The sequence below is a fragment of the Giraffa tippelskirchi genome, chromosome 5 (genome assembly GCF_054371585.1).
Source record: "Giraffa tippelskirchi isolate mGirTip1 chromosome 5, T2T-mGirTip1v1.2.pri, whole genome shotgun sequence".
Classification (NCBI taxonomy): domain Eukaryota; kingdom Metazoa; phylum Chordata; class Mammalia; order Artiodactyla; family Giraffidae; genus Giraffa; species Giraffa tippelskirchi.
This window is the reverse complement of record NC_137279.1, coordinates 173,463,098-173,484,364: the sequence shown is the minus strand read 5'-3', so window position 1 is coordinate 173,484,364 and position 21,267 is coordinate 173,463,098. Positions and strand designations below refer to the sequence as shown.

Below are 21,267 nucleotides of genomic sequence, written 5' to 3'. Positions count from 1 at the left end.
GGGAGGGTGAAGGTGAACGTAGAGCTCAGATCTGGGGCACCAGACTTGCTGTTCTTTTTTGTTTTTGCTTTTCTTAAACCAATCTCTCTCTTGTTACAAAATGTAAGTATTATGAAGAGAAGATACTATTTATAAATTGATCTGGGAATCTGGGTTGTTCTAGGATACTGCAAACTATCTCATGCTTACATTTTTTGAAACTTTTAAAGAGTTTGAAATAAAACAAAAAAGTAAATATTTTTAAAAGTTTCCTGATGACTGAGTCCCTTCAGTGTTCACCTGAAACTATCACACACTGATTATTGAGTGTACTCCAATAAAAATTGGGCTGGTGGCTCAAGGGTAAAGAATCTGCGTGCAATGCAGGAGACCCAGGTTGATCCTTGGTCAGGAAGATCCCCTGGAGAAAGGAACGGCTACCCATTCCAGTATTCTTGCCTGCAGAAATCCACAGACAGAGGACCTTGGCACGTTACAGTCCATAGCATGGCAAAGAGTTGGAGCCTACTGAGCGACTAACTTTCTTTTCAGTAAAAAATACAAAAGGTTAAAAAAAGTAGCAAAGATACATATTAAAAAAAGCTTCCTTGAATAACATCCCTGTGGTGTCTTATCTAACAGTGTGATATTGTACAGAATCAGGTTTAATTCTCTAGTTAAATAGCGTTGAAGTACCCTGCTTGACCACATGAAACATTTTCATTTGTCCAAGGCAACTGAAACTTCCACGGGTTCTCATAAGACAAGCTGCTCCCATTCTCCAACTGTGGAGGCAAGGCCAGAGTGCACCTATGCCCCTCCTATGTGCTTCGGCCCAAAGGCTCAGGCCTCTCCATCCCACACTCACTCTGGCAAAGAAGAAGATATCCAGGAAGTCCAAGTTCCTCCTGGTCTTCTCTTTCTCTAGCTGTCCCTCGTTCTGCAGGTGAGCCTTCCTCTCCTTGATCACTGCATCTGTCCCGGAACAGCGGTTCCCAGCCAGAGATGAAGACTCTGGGGTCCCAGATGCAGCCCCACCATAGCTCCCAATTCTTATCTCTATATGGCAGTAGCACATGTGTGTTGAGGTGTGTGTCCCATAAGATGGGTAATAATGTGTCCATGTGTCTGCAAGAGGGAACAGGCTTGGCTGTAGAAGGGAGTTTCAGCACGTGACAATGTGTTTGTGCACTCTAGTGCGTAATGTGCGTGTCTCTGGGATTGAGCGCATTGTTCTAGGGGGCTGTGTCTGATGGGTGTTTGACGGATATATCTGCTTGAGAGTGAACTGTGGATTGAGCTTGGTGTGAGTATGTACAGATGAGAGAAAGGTGGACTCACCACCATCAGTTGGACAGAGTTGGTCATGTGCCTGACACAGGGCTTCAAGATGTCATGGAGGAAGGCTGGGGTCAGGATTCACCCATACTGGAACCACATCTGCCCCTCCAACAGGAGAAAAGCATTCCCTGGACCACAGACGGGTGTGTAGGGGGGTCAGGGAGACTGGATCAGAGGGGTGACTGAGGACTACATAAGAGGAACCAAGATTGTCAGAAGGAAGTATGTGACAGGAAAATGCAAGAAGGCCATTATATTTCCAAAATGTGAATTTCCAAAATGGCTATGCCTTTGAGATGTGACAATTAGAGATAAAGGTTGAAAAAGAGTGGGAGGAAAAATTATTCATGGCAGAAAATGAGCAACTATGCTCAGTATTTTGTAGTAAGCTATAAGGGAACGGAATCTGAATCCCTGTGCTGTACACCTAACAGTGCGGACCAGGGGAAATCAACGACAGGGCAATAAAAGTTTTTTAAAATCAGGTATAGAAATTCATTTATATTTGAGATATAATCACACTCGGAAAACATTTAATAATCTCTATCCTATGATAGTTGTTATGAATTATTCATTGTTCAGAAAAAAGTAAGAAAAGCAAAACATCTCACAAGTTTTATCCATAGTGATAGGTCATGAAACAATCTCCTCCTTTCTACTATATGAAGAATAATATTGGGCAGCTTATAGGGCTATTTTTTAATTAAAAACCTATTTATTTATTTCAGTATGTTTGGTTGTGCTGGGTCTTCGTTGCTACATGCAGGCTTTGTCTATTTGTGGCGATTGGGGGAGACATGTGGCACTTAACAAGAAGAGTTTATGTTATTAGGAGTGCTTGTTATCTCTTATTCTTTAGATCTAAGAAAATACTTCCGAGGGTTGTTGCTACTATCATGATTACTTTTAATAATAATAATACTAGGAGCTGCCTTCCCTTCCTGATGACTCTCCACTATCAATCTGTCTCACCCCTCGTGAACTTGCCTCCCATCCCTGACTCTCTCAGGCTTCAAGGATGGCTGGTAGAGAGTCACGTACTGATGCTTAAGGGCCAGTCTCTGTCAGAATTTCCCAGACCCAGGCACATGTACCCAAGAGGGAAGATTTGCTCCTGCTGTCTTGTGGGTTTCATTTCACCTGTCCTTCTCAGGACCACCTTCATGTTTTCAGGATCAGAGATCACTGGGCTAACCTTGCTCTCCCAGAGAAAGTGAAGATGAATACATGGGAATTTCTCTATCCTTTTCAGCAGTTGTAGCTGTTTCTGTTCCTTTGGAACTATAACAAGAGCAAAAAATCAAAAATGGAAGCAACTCTGTTTTAAGGTCAAGTGCTTGAGGCAAGCCTGAATGTTTGCACAGGCATGGCGAGATGGTTTGGACTGTATCCACAGAGGTCACAGACTAGAACTGCTGAGCCAGACTCTGATCCAGTTTCTAATATCTCTCCAGAACTTGGCCTAAGATCTGATTTAGTTTCCATGTTTGTTTCTCACTCAGAACTACCATTAGAACTTTGTACACAGTGAAAGCCTGACAAATGTTCAGGGATTCACTCCATGGAGTACAAAACATCTTCATAGACTTATGGAACGCTTAAGGCAATCCTGTATGGGGGGGGGATTATTACTTGATCTTGTTTCATTGAAGAATGAGGAAACCCATGGAAAGGATATATACCCAGGTGAACTGCATTTCAACCCAAACCTGCTGACCCCAAGGTGTCCCTTCCCAGGATTCCCAAGACTCCCTGGGTGCCTCTCTTATCACATTTCCATTCAATGTTCTAAATGCTCGGCATCATGTTGACAGGCTTGCCTTTCATAAATATCATCCCTGTTTTTAGAACGAGTGTAGAGCATATTCATGGGGATTAAGCCTCACTTTTCAAAGAAGCAATAAGTTCATTAAGAAGGTGAGTACATGTAGGAGTGATGAGTGCATTTTAATTTAAACAAATATTAAACATTTTAACAAAATTCTGTTTAAAAGTATCAGATAGAATCAGACCTAATGTAAGAAAGAAGGAAGCACAAAAATAAAGCTGGGGCTCAGGGCCATCTCACAGAGCCCAAGGGCAGGGACAGCCAGGGTGTGATAGGGGAGAACCAGGGACTGGAGGGCTGCCACGACTGCATCTCCCATTCTTTCTCTTTGTACATTCATGCTGTCATCCCTCTGCAAGTGTCTAAGGAGGCTCTACCTTGAACAGAGGAGTTGGTAGGAGTTGGTAATACAGTCATGAATCAACAGACACAGTCCCTGTCCTTGCACAGCTGGGTCTGGGTGGTGGAGAAGGTTTCTCCATTCTGCCACACTGAAGCCTGAGGGGCCCTGTTGAGTCCTATTCCAAGACACTGATTCTAATATCATGGCCAAGGTGTCCACCTGTTACAATCAACTGTGGCTGGGGTGAATAGGCCTTCCAAAGGCCCACCCTCTGTGAGGGAAGAGATCTCGGAGCAAGTGAGCTGAGCAGATATCCTGTAATGATTCCACCACGGTGGATGTCAAGTACATGAAAGAGTAGGTGGGTAGATGAGCTCAGTTATTCATTTATTTGATATCTATATGTTGAGGACTTTGGATCAATTGCCATCCTAGGAGCAAGATATTCTGCAGTGAGCAACAGAATCCCTGCCATCATGGAGCTCTATTCTAGGGAGGGCTGACAATCCTGCCCTGAACTGAACGATGTTCTGCTTGAATGCATTATGAGGGCTGCTCTGTGCTCCAGAGTCATGACCGCCATTTGGTCTGCTTGTTCTTCTGACCCAGTGTAGGGACTGACCTTTAGGAGCCTCTTAACCACTCTAGCTATGTTACCTAGCTTTCTTGGATCTCCTCTGGTTGGCCCAGAGGACCTGGATGTCTTTTCTGATTGCTTGGTGCCTAAGAAAGCCAGATGCCTGCAAATCCTTCTTCCTGGGCATGTCCTTTGTTCTACTCAATTAAGTTGGCATTCTAATTCCTAACTGTGCCAGTAACACAGGTATTGAAAAAAATTCTGCATTGTAACAGCTAGAAATATTTGGTTGCAGTTGTTATATTAGACCAGCAGAAATTGGGAGAGGATTGGCACCGTGTGTGTTTGTGTGTTCGTTGTTCAGTCATGTCCTACACTTTGTCTGACTTTGTGGACTGCAACTTGCCAAGCTCCTCTGTCCCTGGAATACTCCTAAGTATTGCAATTCTCCAATATACTCCCAAGTATAATGGAGTGGTAGCTGTACCCTTCTCCAGGGGATTTTCCCGTTTCCGGGATCAGACCCAGGTCTCCTGCATTGCAGGTAGATTCTTTACCACCCAAGCCATTATGGAAGCACCATGAGTAATACAATTGGCATGAGAAAAAAAAATCTACTTACAGAGTCTATATATTATGTAACAGCCATCAGTGAAATGGGAAGATCAGTGAAAGTGTTTTAATGGTTCCATGTGTCAACGCTTAGCTCAGAAAAGTGATATTTGCAACCCAGACACCCCCACAGTTTCTCAAAATCTAAATAATCTGGAAATCTACTACAACAACTTCCGTGAACAAACTGGGCTTTGGCTGTCTCTCTGTGGCAGATTCTAACAGTCCCCATCTTAGGTCCACTCTGCTGATAATGACTGAGACTCCTCCTCTTGCAAAAAGAATGGCCCCAGAGTGTGCCCTCACCCCCTTTACCCCCCAGCCCCGCCCTGCCACGGGGCTGAGTGCTGGCTCATTCAGTGGGTAGATGCTGTGCTTCCCCAGCCTGCAAGCACCTCATTTCTCTCTTCCTCTCTCTCTCCACACACCTGGACTGAGCATCCCTCCAGGTCAGTTTCTGTGCAGAGCACAGGGGTACAGGAAGGGAATGACGCCTCTGCCCCAGGAAACTCACAGCACAGTGTATGAGGGAAGAATGCCCAGAGAAAACCAGACCCAATTTAAGGAGCACGAGTCAAATATCAGCACCCTTTGCTTAGAGGCCATGCTTGAAGCTGATCAGTCTGTCTGGGAATGTCAGTTTTAAGCAAAGTCCTGCATTCCACAAAATCAAGCCAGTTGGCCCGCTCTACCTGACCTAACTCCCCACGCAGCAGGTGAGCCTCTTTTCCTGTGACATGACGCCATCTTAGATTCCTGTCTGTTGACTCCACACTCAGTGGACCCACAGGGCTCATCCATCAGACTAATGTCTGTCCTCTCAGGCAAACTCAGGTCCAAGCATGGAGGGTGGGATTGAGGAATGCCGGAGTCCCGCTCCAGCTGGTCCAGGGGTCCCCAAGGGATGAACGGCGTTGGCGAAAGGAAAAGAGACAGAGTTTTTTTTTTTGATGGCCTAAAGACCACACTCTTTATTGCTTTAGTCTCTATTTATATAGCATAAGATCTTCTATGTAATGACTGTTACAATATTTTTCCATTTAGATCAACATCCCCTGATTCTAACATGTGTTAAAAGTTTTTTCTTAGTCTATTGTCACATTTTGGTTACATGTTTCCCCCAAAACCTATTTTTATATTACTGAAACATAATCTATAAATCATATTATTCCATCTGCTTATTTTGTACAGCCTGCTACTACAGTGAGTACAGCGTCTTGCTTCAATGACTAAAAACTATAGTGATGGCTAAGGGCAAAGTTTTTCATAGTACAGCCATTGTCAGTGGTGGCTTGTTTACCATCTACCCACATACCACAAGACTATTTCTGGCAAGGGGAAATCTTTTGAAGTTTACCTAGATACTATTTACAATACAATTTATATATATCTTTTCTGTTTGTGCTTAGATTTTGAGGGGAAAAGGCAATTGGCTTAGTTTCTGTAGCTTTCCCTGATACATGACCCAAGTTTTCCAGTCACCAATAACAATTTCCTCATGAGGCCAGGTCACAATAGGCTTAGGGCTTGTTTTCCAAATGATCATGACCTTATTCCCTGGCTGAATGTTAGGGACCCACCAGTCAGGGGCCTCAGTGGGTTTAATCATTTTTGGAATATTTCTCTGGGGCAAGGGATCATATTTCTTTTTATTGAACTCTCATGATCTTATCATGGAAGCCCCTACAACTCCAGCCATCAAAGAATGAAATAGAGTTAGCCACAACAAAAGCATAGAAACAGGAAGGAGGGAAGGTTCCGATCCTGGAGAGAAACCGCTTTGCAGTTTCTTCTTGATTGGTGCCGTGACTTTGTCATCTGGCAATAGATCCAGAACGGCTCCCAACAGAGAGAAAGAAACACAGCTAGCTACAAGAGAAGCATAGAAACAGGAAGGAGCAAAGGTTCCGATCCTGGAGAGAAACGCTTTGCAGTTTCTTCTTGATTGGTGCCGTGACTTTGTCACCCGGCAGTAGTTCCAGAACGGCTCCCAACAGAGGAAGGGCAAGGAAGCATCTGGAAGCCTGTGAGAACAGCTGAAGGTGCTCACCCTGGGGAGCGGGGAGACTCAGGAAGGAAGAGCTGTTGTCCTCAAAGGGCCAGGCTGCCAGGACAGTCGGAGATCTCCCTGAGGAAGGGGTGTCTGACAGACCCGAGGACACTAGCCCAGGGCCTGTGAGGAGTGAGCTCCACAGACAGGGTGAGGGGCCAAGACCTGAGAGGTTAGCTGGCTTTCCCCTGGGAACCATGTGACTGTTACACAAGACTTTGTCCTGTGGGCTTGCTGACCATAACCATGCTCTAAGAACCTGAGCCATTCCTGCCCTCCCAGTCCCCTGTCTTTCCCCCTCCTAACTACCTCCTGGTTGTGACTGAGGTTAATTAACAACCCATTAAGCACATTTTTATAATCACATTGCAATGACTGGTTAGTCACTCAAGGCTTTTCTGGGTCTTCGTGACCCCACGGACTGTAGTCCACTAGGCCTCTCTGTCCATAGAATTTTCCAGCCAAGAATACTGGAGTGGGTTTCTATGCCCTCCACCAGATGATCTTCCTGACCCATGGCTCCAACCTGGGTCTCCTGCACTGCAGGTACCTTCTTCATTGTCTGAGCCATCAGGGAAGCATGACCTATAATCGCCTTGGAATGATTGGTTTTGCAACATCAATATATAATTACCTCTCCATTCAAATACTTGAGAATTTCAATGAAGTTGTATCCTTGATCTTAATTATGGTGTTTTCCTACTAATAGGCATACTTTGAGCTGCAACCAGAAAATGTGCTCAACTTGGACTACACCGCTCACTTTCCATCATCCATAGAGGATCCAACACCAGTTTCAGTCCTACTTCACTGAAGTATTACACTTGTAACAGGAGTAGTTTTAGGAATTCCCTTTTATACTATGATAGAAAATCATTATTTAATTAACGATTTTACACTCTGCTTGAGAGCCTTTAATACACTGTTTGTTGCAATCTGTTCTTAAACAAAAAAATGATATTTTAAAACTTGTTGCTTTCTTCTGAGAAAGCTTTAGCTAGACTTACCAAGGAAAAAAGAAAAAAGAAGTTACAAGTGATATCACAGAAATACAAGGTACATAAGAGAATACAATGAACAATTACATGCCACCAAATTTGATGACCTAGAAGAAATAGATAAATTTCTAAAATCATTCAACCTACCAAGTCTGAAACATGAAGAAAAGAGAAAATCTAAACTTACTGATTACTACTAAGGAGACTGACTCAGTAATCAAAAACCTTCAATAAACCTTCAATAAAAATTTGTCTAGGACCAGACAGCTTCACCTGTGAGTTTTACCAAACCTTTGAAAATAATTCATACCAATCCTTTTCAAACTCTTCTCAAAATAGACTAGGTGAGAACACCTCCAAACCCTTTATATGAGGTCAGTATTACCCTGGCAACAAAACCAAATAACGATATCTCAAGAAAAGAAACTTTCAGGCCAATATCTGATGGACATAGATACAAGCATCTTCAAAAAAATATTAACAAACTGAATTCAACAATAATTTAAAAGTTGGAAGCATGAAAGTCCCCACATACCCAAAGCAATCTTGAGAAAACGAACAAATCTGGAGGAATCATGCTCCCGGACTTCAGCCTATACTACAAAGCTGTAGTGATCAAAACAATACAGTATTGTCATAAAAACGGACACATAGATCATTGACATAGAACAGAGATCCGAGAAATAATCCCACACATATGTGGTTGGTTAATTCATGACAAAGGAGTCAAGAATATACGGTGGGGAAAAGACAATCTCTTTAATAAGTGATGTTGGGATAACTGGATAGTACAATGCAAAACAGTGATGCTGAACCACTATCTTACACTTAATTGAAAATAGATTAGAGTCTTGAATATAAGCTCAAAAGATGCTAAAACTCCTTAGAAGAAAACATAGGTGATAACCTCCTTGACATCAGCCTTGGCAATGATTTTTTGGATTTGACAACAAAAGCAATATAGCCAAGTTGGATATAACATGTAAGTCGTACTGAAAAGATTCTGCACAACAAAGAAAGTGATCCACAAAATGAAGAGTCAACCTTCCACATGGGAGAAAATATTTGCAATTCATATAACTGATAAAGGGTTGGTCTACAAAATGGATAAAGAATTCATAAAATTAATAGCAGAATTATATATCTGATTAGAAATGGGTAAGGATCTGGATAGGCATGTTCTAAAAGAAAACATATAGATGGCCAACAGACACATGAAAAGGTGCGCAGTATCAATAATCATCAGGGAAATGCAAGTTAAACCGCAGTGAACGATCACCTCACAACTGTTAAAATGCTTATTACCAAAAAGACAAGAAATGTGTTAGCAAGGATATTGAGAAAAGGGAACACTAGTGCACTATGTGTGGCAATGTAACTTGGTGAAACCACTGTGGAAAATAGTATATTTATACCAGCCAAAAAAACCAGAAACAATCTAAGTGTTAATTGATGGAGGAATGAATAAACAAAATATTTATAAATGGATAAAACATGTATATATATATATATATATATATATATACACAGAGAGAGAGAGAGAGGCTTCCCCAGTGTTTCAGCAGTAAAAAATCTGCTTGCAATGCAGAGGCCACAGAAGACATGCGTTCAACCCCTGAGTTGGGATGATCCCCTGGAGGAGGGCATAGCAATCCACTCCAGTATTCTTGCCTGGAGAATCCCCATGGACAGAGGAGCCTGGTAGGCTACAGTCTACAGGGTCAGTTCAGTTCAGTCAATCAGTCGTGTCCGACTCTTTGCAACCCCATGAATCGCAGCATGCAAGGCCTACCTGTCCATCACCAACTCCGGAGATTACCCCAACTCATGTCCATTGAGTCAGTGATGCCATCCAGCCATCTCATCCTCTGTCGTCCCCTTCTCCTCCTGCTCCCAATCCTTCCCAGCATTAGGGTCTTTTTCAATGAGTCAACTCTTCGCAAGAGGTGGCCAAAGTATTGGAGTTTCAGCTCCAACATCAGTCCTTCCAATGAACACCCAAGGCTAATCTCCTTTCGGATGGACTGGTTGGATTTCCTTGTAGTCCAAGGGACTCTCAAGAGTCTTCTCCAACACCACAGCTCAAAAGCATCAATTCTTCAGCGCTCAGCTTTCTTCACAGTCCAATTCTCACATCCATACATGACTACTGGAAAAACCATAGCCTTGACTAGTCGGACATTTTTTGCCAAAATAATGTCTCTGCTTTTTAACAGGCTATGTAGGTTGATCAAAACTTTCCTTCCAATGAGTAAGTGTCTTTTAATTTCATGGCTGCAATCACCATCTGAAGTGATTTTAGAGCCCCCCAAAATAAAGTCTGACACTGTTTCCACTGTTTCCCCATCTATTTGCCATGAAGTGATGGGACCAGATGAAGTGATCTTAGTTTTCTGAATGTTGAGCTTTAAGCCAACTTTTTCACTCTCCTCTCTCACTTTCATCAAGAAGCTTTTTAGTTCCTCTTCACTTTGTGCCATAAGGGTGGTGTCATCTGCATATCTGTGGTCTGTTGGGCCTCAAGGAGTAAAACATGACTGAAGTGACCGAGCATATATGTATATATGGGATGTAATTCAGACATAAAAGAGGAAGGATATCTGGCTATTTGTGACAACATGAATGAAACTTGAGGGCATTATGCTAACTAAAATAAGTCAGACCAAGAAAGATATCATCTCACTTAAATGTCTAATCCAAAATGCAATAAAACTACTGGACTTACACAGAAAAAATTGGAGGTTGCCAGAGATGGGAGATGGGGCTTAGACAAAATGGGTTGAGTCAAAACGTTCCAACTGTCAGTTATAAAATAAATAATTCCTGAGGTGTAGGAGATGCAGGAGATTCTGGCTCGATGCATGGGTCGAGAAGATCCCCTGAAGAGGAAATGGAGACCCACTCCAGTGGGTTAGACTTATGCTTTGTATTCATTATTCGTAATTTAAATGATGAGCAAGATCTGCAAAAGATAGGACAATCATTTAAAACTGTGCCTATCAGTTCAGTTCAGTTCAGTTCAGTCGCTCAGTCATGTCCGAATCTCTGCGACCCCATGAATTGCAGCACGCCAGGACTCCCTGTCCATCACCAACTCCCCGAGTTTACCCAAACCCATGTCCATCGAGTCAGTGATGTTATCCAGCCATCTCATCCTCTGTCATCCCCTTCTCCTCCTGCCGCCAATCCTTCCCAGCATCAGGGTCTTTTCCAGTGAGTCAACTCTTCACATCAGGTGGCCAAAGTATTGGAGTTTCAGTTTCAACATCAGTACTTCCAATGAACACCCAGGACTGATCTCCTTTAGGATGGACTGGTTGGATCTCCTTGCAGTTCAAGGGACTCTCAAGACTCTTCTCCAACACCACAGCTGAAAAGCATCAATTCTTCGGGGCTCAGCTTTTTTCATAGTCCAACTCTCACATCCATACATGACTACTGGAAAAACCATAGACTGGACTAGACGGACCTTTGTTGGCAAAGTAATGTCTCTGCTTTTTAACATGCTATCAATGACAACCCACTCCAGTACTCTTGCCTGGAAAATCCCATGGACGGACGGGCCTGGTAGGCTGCATTCCATGGGGTCGCTAAGAGTCGGACACGACTGAGCGACTTCACGTTCACTTTCACTAGGTTGGTCATCACTTTACTTTCAAGGAGTAAGCGTCTTTTAATTTCATGGCTGCAGTCACCATCTGAAGTGATTTTGGAGCCCCCCAAAATAAAGTCTGACACTTGTTTCCACTGTTTCCCCATCCATTTCCCATGAAGTGTTCTTTGCTAAATATTGGAAATATAGCACTAACAGACATACCATTCCTGACAGGCTTCTGTATTTTAAAAAGGACAACAGAAATAAGGCCAATCTTCTGAAAGATTTTATATTAAATAGGGGAGGTAATCTTAATCAAAACAATAAACATTACCTCTACTCCAAAATGGGTGTGTTAAGGTAGGAAAGCCTGATAATTGTATAACACTTAAACCTTTCTCTTCCGATGGGCAATTCTTAACAATATGTTCATTAGTAATGACTTATTATTAGTTGCCTGCATGCTCAAGGATGCCTGTCGCTCGGTCGTGACCAACTCTTTGCGACCCCCCGTGGACTATAGCCCTCCAGGTTCCTCTGTCCATGGGATTTTCCAGGCAAGAATTCTGGAGTGGGTTGCCATTTCCTCCTCCAGGGATCTTCCTGACGCACGGATCAAACCTGTCTCCTGCGGTCTCCTACACTGCTGGTCGGATTCTTTACCACTGTACCACCTGGGAAGCCCTGTGACTAGCTATTCCTATTTAATGAGCCGTAGCAGTCCTAATATTAATGGTGCAAAAAGTTTTAGGGTTACATACCTCCAGAAAAAATCGAGTTTATTGTCTTCGATGGAATACCTATACTAATTGCCAAAGTTGTAACATTATTAAAGAATCATTATACTCATGAGCTTCCTCTGTATTAATATTTATCATTACTCAGTTCTATTGCTTGCCTTAATATTAACACATGGAATTCCTCTACACATACCACATCCAGTAATTAATATAAAATTAAGGATATGGTTTATTCTACCAAAAACAAGTTAGCTCTGTACTCCATCCTAAGGTCAGGATGAGCTTCAAATTCAAAATATGCCTACAATTGGTACATTAGGAGCAGCTGGTGGGGCAGTGAAGGGACTGAATTCACGCTAGAGATTTCAAGGAGTGCATGGACCTGCCAATATCTTGATTTTGGTCCAGTGATATTGATTTCATACTATGACCCCAAGAATTATAGCACAATAAATTTATATTGTTTTAAGTCACCAAGTTTCTGGTAAATTGCTACAGTTCTCCTGTGAAACTAATAAAGGTAGGATGGTAATTCTTTCTCTGAATACCTCACACAGGTATTCATTCATTCATAGTCATTCATTCACTCAAAAATTAATATCTTTTGAGTTCACGGTTTAGTGTCTTGGACAGAAAAAATGAATTAGTTCAATAATATATGGTAAAGGATGTACTGAAGGCATGAAGAGTAGGCTTGGGCCACCTAGGGAAGGAGAAAATTAAAAAATAAAGAGGTCTGGAGGATGGATGGGAGAACATCAGTTGGCAAACACTAGGAAAATTTTCCAAGTATTGGCAAATCCATGGATGTCATACATGAAAAAGCGAGAGGTGAGGACATCATCTTCAACTCAGCAACGCCTCTCACTTTTCCCATGAATATCTCCTTCAAGGTCATATTCAAGGCCCGTAACACGGAAAGTAAAACACCATTCATTTCAGGAAGGATTTTTGGAAGCTTTCCCAAAGGGGCCCCATTTCCTACAGACGTGCCCTTTGAACTATTTAACCCCTTACTCCCAAGACCCTCCTCCTTTACCCATCCTCATGACAGAGGATTTAATACACAACCCGTGAGGCCAGAGTTCTTTTCTTTGTCCCCTAAATCCTGAGCTCTGTCCAAACTCCAGGGCATGTAACCGCTTACACTCATTCCTCTCCACTTTCACCTTGTTCTTGGGCTGCCTTCCATCCCCCTCTGTGCCCCCACACAAGGACTCTTGGACCCTGACTCTTTCCCTCACTTGGCTCAGCACTAGCTTTTCTCCCACAGCATAGGGGCAGTGAGGGAAAGACTTTGAAGTGGGAGAAGCTGGATTTGAATTCTGGTTGTTACCCTTTCCCTCCCTCAGTCCTTGGCTTCTTCTATATAGCTGGGCTCAAAATGCTTGGTAATAGCTAACATTAGTGATCACCTCCTACATTAAAGGAACTAAGCAAAGAACACTATATGTTTTATCCCACAAGGATCCTACAAGACAGATTAAAATAATCCCCATAGTCAAGGCAAGAAAATGAATGCACTAAGAGGCTAGTTTCCCCCCAGGGTCACTCTGTTGCTAAGAGGTAGAACCAGGATTCAAACCCAGGCAGTCTGGCTCCAGACACTTTGCTGTTAACCATGAGCATAAAAAGATAATGAGTGGGTTGAGCCACTGTCCATACATGAATGCAGCCTAATTTTCCAAGGGTGTTTCATGTTTGATGTGTTTTCCAGTGATCCAAGTAGCAGGAGAGTCTTTCAGGTTATCAACTCCAAGTACTGGTATAAATGCAGCCTCACTACTCAGGGCTGCCTTTGTGAGAAAGTGTTGGGCAAACCTGTGGTTAGATGTAGCAATCACTGAAAATGATGTTTATTGAGAATTTTCAATGAGCTTGTTACAAAGTGAGGTTATTCAACTGTAGAGCATGAGTTAAATTCTTTAAAAAAATTATGTCAGCTGTAGTTAATATTTCATAACCAGTAAACATTTTTTCCATTCATTTGGTACCCACCTAACCCAACCAAGGACTCCTTGAAAGTTGTCACTAGCATTCTATGTCCTTATAATCTCCATAACCTGGACCAGAAGACAGTACCTACTGATGATCCTCAAGTAATACTTACTGATTTGATAAATGAATGAAAGAGGGAGGAAGTGTAACTTTGGACTAGTCAAATCATAATCTTCAAGAGACTAGGGTCAGTTTTTAGTGCCATATTTTAAGAAGGAAGTTAATATTTTAATTTCAGGATGCTTCCTGGTTCAGGTTATAGGCAACAGAAAGGTGGAAGAGGGAATGTAGTCAATCCTCAAGTCAGCAGCTTGAAGTGATTGCTGCTGTGGGGAGGTCACAGGCACTTCTTGTTCTCTGTATTTGAGAAAGCTGGGTTTGATGCTGATGCAAGTTATCATATCTTGTTTACGTCTACACTCATATGAAGACGGCAAGTTCCAGGAAAAGTCTTTCAAGCCTAAATATTTGCTTGCTTTCCCCATGCACTGGAAGGCACAGAACAATTCTGTTTATTTTACCTGGGACAATATGTATCACCCCTGTTGAAGCTGGCTTAAAACTCAACATTCAAAAAACTAAGATCATGGCATCCGGTCCCATTACTTCATGGCAATTATGTAAAGAAACAACAGAAACAGGGACAAACTTTATTTTTTGGGCTCCAAAATCAGTGAAGATGCTGAGTGCAGCCATGAAATTAAAAGATGCTTACTCCTGGGAAGAAAACCCATGAGAAGCCTAGACAACATGTGAAAAAGTAAAGACATTACTTTACCAACAAGGGTATGTAAAGTTAAAGCTATGGTTTTTCTTCTTCTTTTTTTTAAATAAATATATTTATTTTAGTTGGGGGCTAATTACATTACAATATTGTAGTGGTTTTTGCATACATTGACATGAATCAGCCATGGGTTGACATGTGTTCCCCATCCTGATCCCCCCTCCCACCTCCCTCCCTATCCCATCCCTCTGGGTCATCCCACTGCCCCAGCCCTGAGCATTTGTTTCATGCATCGAACCTGGAATGGTGTTCTGTTTCACATACGATAATATACATGCTTGAATGCTATTCTCTCAGAACGTTCCACCCTCACCTTCTCCCTCAGAGTCCATAAGACGGTTCTATGCATCTGTGTCTCTTATTCTGTCTCACATATAGGGTTATTGTTACCATCTTTCAAATTCCATATATATGCATTAGTATACTGTATTGGCGGAGAAGGCAATGACACCCCACTCCAGTACTCTTGCCTGGAAAATCCCATGGATGGAGGAGCCTGGTAGGCTACAGTCCATGCGGTCGCTAAGAGTCAGACACGACTGAGTGACTTCACTTTCACTTTTCCCTTTCGTGCACTGGAGAAGGAAATGGCAACCCACTCCAGTATTGTTGCCTGGAGAATCCCAGGGACGGCGGAGCCTGGTGGGCTGCTGTCTATGGGGTCGCACAGAGTCGGACACGACTGAAGCGACTTAGCAGCAGCAGCAGCAGCATACTGTATTGGTTTTTTCTTTCTGGCTTACTTCACTCTGTATAATGGGCTCCAGTTTGATCCATCTCATTAGAACTGATTCAAATGTATTCTTTTTAATGGCTGAGTAATATTCCATTGTGTATATGTACCACAAAAGCTATGGTGTTTCTAGTAGTCATGTATGGACGTGAGAGCTGGACCATGAAGACAGCTGAGCGTTGAAGAATTGATGCTTTTGAACTGTTGTGTTGGAGTAGAGTCTTGAGAGTCCCTTGGACTGCAAAGAGTTCAAACTAGTGAATACTAAAGGAAGTGAATCCTGAAGAAAATCAGTCCTGAATATTCATTGGAAGGATTGATGCTAAAGCTGAAGCTCCAATACTTTGGGTTCCTGATGGGAAGTGCTGATTCATTAACAAAGACCTTGATGCTGGGAAAGATTGAAGGCAGGATGAGAAGGGCTAGACAGAGGACCAGATGGTTGGATGGTATTACTGACTCATTGGACATGAGTTTGAACAAGCTCCACGAGATGGTGAAGGATAAGGAAGCCTGGCGTGCTACAGTCCATAGGGTGACGAAGAGTCGGACACGACTGAGGGATTGAACAAGAACAAATCTATATCACCTCTTTCTGCCTGCAATTAGATACAGAAGTGATAGTGAGAAAGCACAGTGGCCTTTTCTGTACTCTGCACAATGCTGGCAGTAAAAGTGGTAAAGGTTTTAAAGCTGTCTCTGCCATGTGTACCCCAATGTTCATCACAGCACTGTTTATAATAGCCAGGACATGGAAGCAACCTAGATGTCCATCAGCAGACGGATGGATAAGGAAGCTGTGGTACATATACACAATGGATATTACTCAGCCATTAAAAAGAAAACTCGAATCAGTTCTAATGAGATGGATGAAACTGGAGCCTATTATACATAGTGAAGTAAGCCAGAAAGAAAACACCAATACAGTACACTAACGCATATATATGGAATTTAGTAAATCAGTAAAGATAACCCTGTATGCGAGACAACAAAAGAGACACAGATGTATAGAACAGTATTTTGGACTCTGTGGGAAAGGCGAAGGCGGGATGATATGGGAGAATAGCATTGAAGCACGTAAATTATCATATGTGAAACGAATCGCCAGCCCAGGTTCGATGCATGATACCGGGTGCTAGGGGTTGGTTCACCAGGATGACCCAGAGGGATGGGATGGGGAGGGAGGTGGGAAGCAGGTACTGGAAGGGGAACACATGTACACCCATGGTGGCTTCATGTCAAAGTATGGCAAAACCAATACAATATTGTAAAGTAAAAAAATAGATAAATAAATAAATTTTTAAAAAAAGATTTAAAAAAAAGCTGTCTCTTCAATGTTTACAGAATGCTTATACTTTCCAAAGGCTGATGGTATTATTAGAAAAATGAGGTTTGATTCAGAGATGAGGGTGCCTGGCTCCTGTTGTTCTCCATTTACCCAAAGAGACCGCTCTTGGTGAACCTAACGGGTGGGTGGTCGGCACTTGTATTTAAATGTACTTACCAATCCACGGCTTCAGGTATCTGTAGTTAACGTGAGCCTTTGGGTCTGAAAAGTAAGGAGGGAAGATGGATGGGACCCAACTCTGCAGACAGCCTCTAGAGCAGCTGAGGTCTAGACCGTGGGCTCCCTTCCCTTCCTGGTGCTTGTCAGATGGCAGTCAGTCTGAAACCACCAACACTTGCCTCCCTTCCCTGACTGTCTCTGTCCTGGTTGTCACCATGGTCCCAGGAAAGTAGACTCAGTGTTGCAGAGCAGAACACACACAGGACTAAGGTGGTGAATTGCCCTGAAACATAAACTCTGTTCAGTGCCATAGAATGAGACAGAATCTGTGGTTTTTCTACAATCGGTGGTGGTCTGGCTATCTCATGACCCAGGGCAGGCAACAGTGAAAGGTGCCCAACCTAGGCCAGTGTGGACAGGGAACTGGCTCCAGGTGTGGGATCATCTCAATTTGTTTGTAAGAAGAAAAAAGACGTAAAAGAGAAACCAGCCCCACCAGGAGTAAAGCATTTATTAGTAATAAATAATGTTGTCCTTATCTGGCTTGGAATTGGGGGGTGTTTGGAGGAATTCAGGCCTTGGCGTCTGACGTCCCAGTGTCTTATGAAATTTTACACCCAGGGGCATGTACTCAAATGGAAGATTGCCTCCAGCTGAGGGTTGCCCTCTCATCTGATCTCCCCAGGATCACCTTCATGCAGTCAGAGTCGTAGACCACAACAAGGGCCCTTGTGCCCCACAGCCAGCGAACACAGGCTCTCGGGTATTTCTCTACCCTTTTCAGTAGGTGTGGCAGCTCACACTCCTCTTGGAACTGTCACCAGGGGAAAGACAAGTCAACGACTTCTTTCTTTTAGTTCCGGAGCAGGAGTGGAGGTGAAGGCCTGGAAGGGTGTCAGGTGATCACTCTGGATCCATCAGCAGAACTAAGAGTTTAGAACTATTTCTTCTGACCTGGAATCTCATCCAACTTTGCAGGCTGTCCACCATTGTCCTAAGATCAGATTCTGTCCCATGTCAAGTAGAGTTATGGGTCAACACTACAAACTGCCTACAGAATCTTACATCAAAGATAACTACATAGCTTGTGAAACATTTGGAAATAATTTGCACACAGTGACATAATTCCTTGAGCAATTTATGAACATTTGTATCACTTGTTGGGCTTCCCATGTGGCTTAGGTGTTAAGGAACATGCCTACAAAATGGAGACCTGGGTTGATGCCTGGTTGGGAAGATCCCCTGGAGAAAGTAAGCAGTTTTTTCATATTATTTGGCTTATTTAGAGAAGAGATAGATATTTTAAGAGTTGAACTTATATATTAATTTCATTTTGCCATCCTAATCATATATATGTTTGATGCTATCTCAGAATACATGTTAATGTATCTTAGAATGAAAGAACGTTTGCAATGTGTATGTCTAAGTGAAAAAAATTAAATATTACATTGTGTGTGTAATATTATTTTCCATGTTGAGTGTGTGCATAGTTTTAGGACAGATTCTGCAAGTACACATATGAGAATGGTATTGAAATAAGATTTTGATATGTGGATTTTTAATCTCAGTTTCATTGACTAATTGTCAGAAATGTTTGTGCACTTCCCGTCTTGTAGTGGAATCTTTGCAAACTCCTACGTGTGGACCACAAAGGCCTTTCCTTTCTGACTTTACCCTCTCTCTTCTTGCCCTGACAGGCTGGCGATTCCACAGGACCCATTGCTCTGCCTCCAAGATGCTGCTGCCAGCACTCCTTGCCCTGGATCTACCTGCTCATCTTCCAGGTCTTTGCTCATGTTCTTCCCTCTACCAGGTGGCCCGTCATCTTTACCACAGAGCAACTGCCTCTCCTCAACATTGGAGACTCAGTTTGCTTTGTTACCTCTGGATTTCTTCTCACCAGTTGATCCCAGGCATGTTGCATTTAGTCACATCGTCTTTACTTCAATGGCTTCTGTGTAACTCAGAGCAACCCTCTGCTCTTTGGTATCTCATCTCTGCCTGCATCCTTCTAGTATCAAGACTCACCAGCTCTGAGGCAATTTGTCTACCCTGCGTCATGTTCCTTCACTGAGCTTGTGTGTACTGAGCAGTAACTCTGTGCCAGACACAGGTGGAAGGCACTAAACTAGGATGCGGCTCTAGATGCTTGTCTGTTTGGAGCCTGCAGGTTAGTGAAATAGACTGAGAGATCAAGTGGCCATAAGAGAAGGGCATCATGAAAGTGTGATGGACAGAAGCCGTAGGCTATGGGGAAGCTTTAGGGAAGGGGGCCCAACCCAGAGCTGGATGTTAGAAAAGCCTTCTTGCACTTGCTCTTTCTTTGACTCATAATTTACCAAGATGCTTTCAGGATAGAAAGGTAAACCAGAGGCAAGATTTCCCAGAAGAAGCTCATAGATATGATCTTGCAGAGAGAAATAGCTGTATCTAGTTAGCACTGACATGTGGGAAGGACATCCAAGGGAAAAAGAGTGTCCTCTCCTCTCCTGGGAGACCCACGATGAAAATGATTTGGGCCTGGAGCTTGTGAGACACTCATATGAGGGATGAGATCATTCCGGGCAGAGGGCACACGGGAGCTGAGTCTCAGAGGCTGGAATGCACAGGCTGGGGGGAGGACCTTGAGTAACCTGGGGTGCAGGAGATTAGGAAGGAGAGAGAAGAGAGGTACTGGGCCAGCCCGCATGGGGCTTGGGCTGCTTCTAGTTCTTGTCTTTGGCTCCACTCTGCCCTAATCGTGCTGCAGAGAAAGAGAGGCCTCAGATCCGTTCAATCTGTGATTACCTCCTAACCTTGTTTAAGCCACAGACCCTCGGTGAGCCATTTCCATGTGGCCCTGACTTTGCTCTGAGCTCCCGCGCCCCCCCGGGGCAGTGGTGCCCTGCTGGGTGGGCAGGTGCTGCCCCTCCCAGCCTGCAAGCTGCTCCCTTCCCTCCTGTCTGTCCCTTCACACAGAGGACTGACATCGCTCTGTGCAGGCTCCGTTTTGGGTGCTGAGGGTGAGGGGGATTACAGGCTCAGTTCCAAGAGCTCATCGTCCAGAGAGAGGACACCAAACAGGCAGTTCTCCTCACCTGGCCCCATCAAGGGATCTTCGCTCCTTTGTGTGGCCTCTGGTGTGGGTTTCTGGCACTGACCTTACGGGACTAAAAAATCTCTTAGTCTGAATGAACCAAGCTGGTTTGTCCCCACACCTGTCATAACCCAACCCAGCCAGTAAGCCTCTTTTCCTGTGACTTGACACCTTCTTAGATTCCTGTCTGTTGTCTCCACACACAGTGAACCCACAGGGCTGATCCATCACACTGAGCACATCTGTGCTCTCAGGCAAGCACAGGGCCAGGTATGAACTTGCTGAGTGTGACCATGCTCTAGATCTCCAGCCCTCCCGACCTTCCCACTCCCCCATCCAGCTCCATCCTACCTCCCGCTTGTGTCCATAGAGCCAGTGGGAAGGAGGAGACGGGAAGTGATGAAGGGCTTTGAGCAGCCACTGTCTGTGTAGGTAGAGCTGTGGTGCCTTGAGCAGAAGCAGAACCAGGCCGAGCAGAGAGATCACCTGTAGGAGCCCAGAGACACTGTCCAGAGCTCTGGATGGGCTCAGTGCAGAGACACTCATGGTGCAATGGCTTCTGGGTCACTGACTGTCCCTGACTGTGGCTGACCTCCCCTGAGCACCCAGACTGATCTGGGAGGATCTCCCCGCCCACCTGGGGGAGGGTGAAAGTGAACACAGAACTCAGACCTGGGCCCCTTGATTTGCTACTGTTTTTTATTTTTGTTTTCTTAAACCAATCTCTCTTTTGTTCCAAAATATAAGTATTATAAAGAAAAGATAATACTTATAACTTGATCTTGGAGTTTGGGTTGTTTTGGGATAATGGAAACTATCACATGCTTACATTTTTGAAATCTTTAGACAGTTTGAAATAAAACAGAAAAGTAAATATTTTTAAAAGCTTCCTGATGACTGAGTCCCTTCAGTGTTCACCTGAAACTATCACACACTGATTATTGAGTGTACTCCAATAAAAATTGGGCTAGTGGGTCAGAGGGTAAAGAATCTGCGTGTAATGCAGGAGACCCAGGTTGATCCTTGGTCAGGAAGGTCCCCTGGAGAAAGGTATGGCTACCCATTCCAGTATTCTTGCCTGCAGAAATCCACAGACAGAGGACCTT

The 21,267-nt window shown here is 43.5% G+C and overlaps 1 pseudogene; it reads right to left on the bottom strand.

Annotated features, from left to right (window-relative positions):
- Positions 1 to 656: 656 nt before the first annotated feature.
- On the bottom strand, positions 657 to 20,707 carry LOC145505295 (taurochenodeoxycholic 6 alpha-hydroxylase-like; annotated as a pseudogene).
- Positions 20,708 to 21,267: the final 560 nt, after the last annotated feature.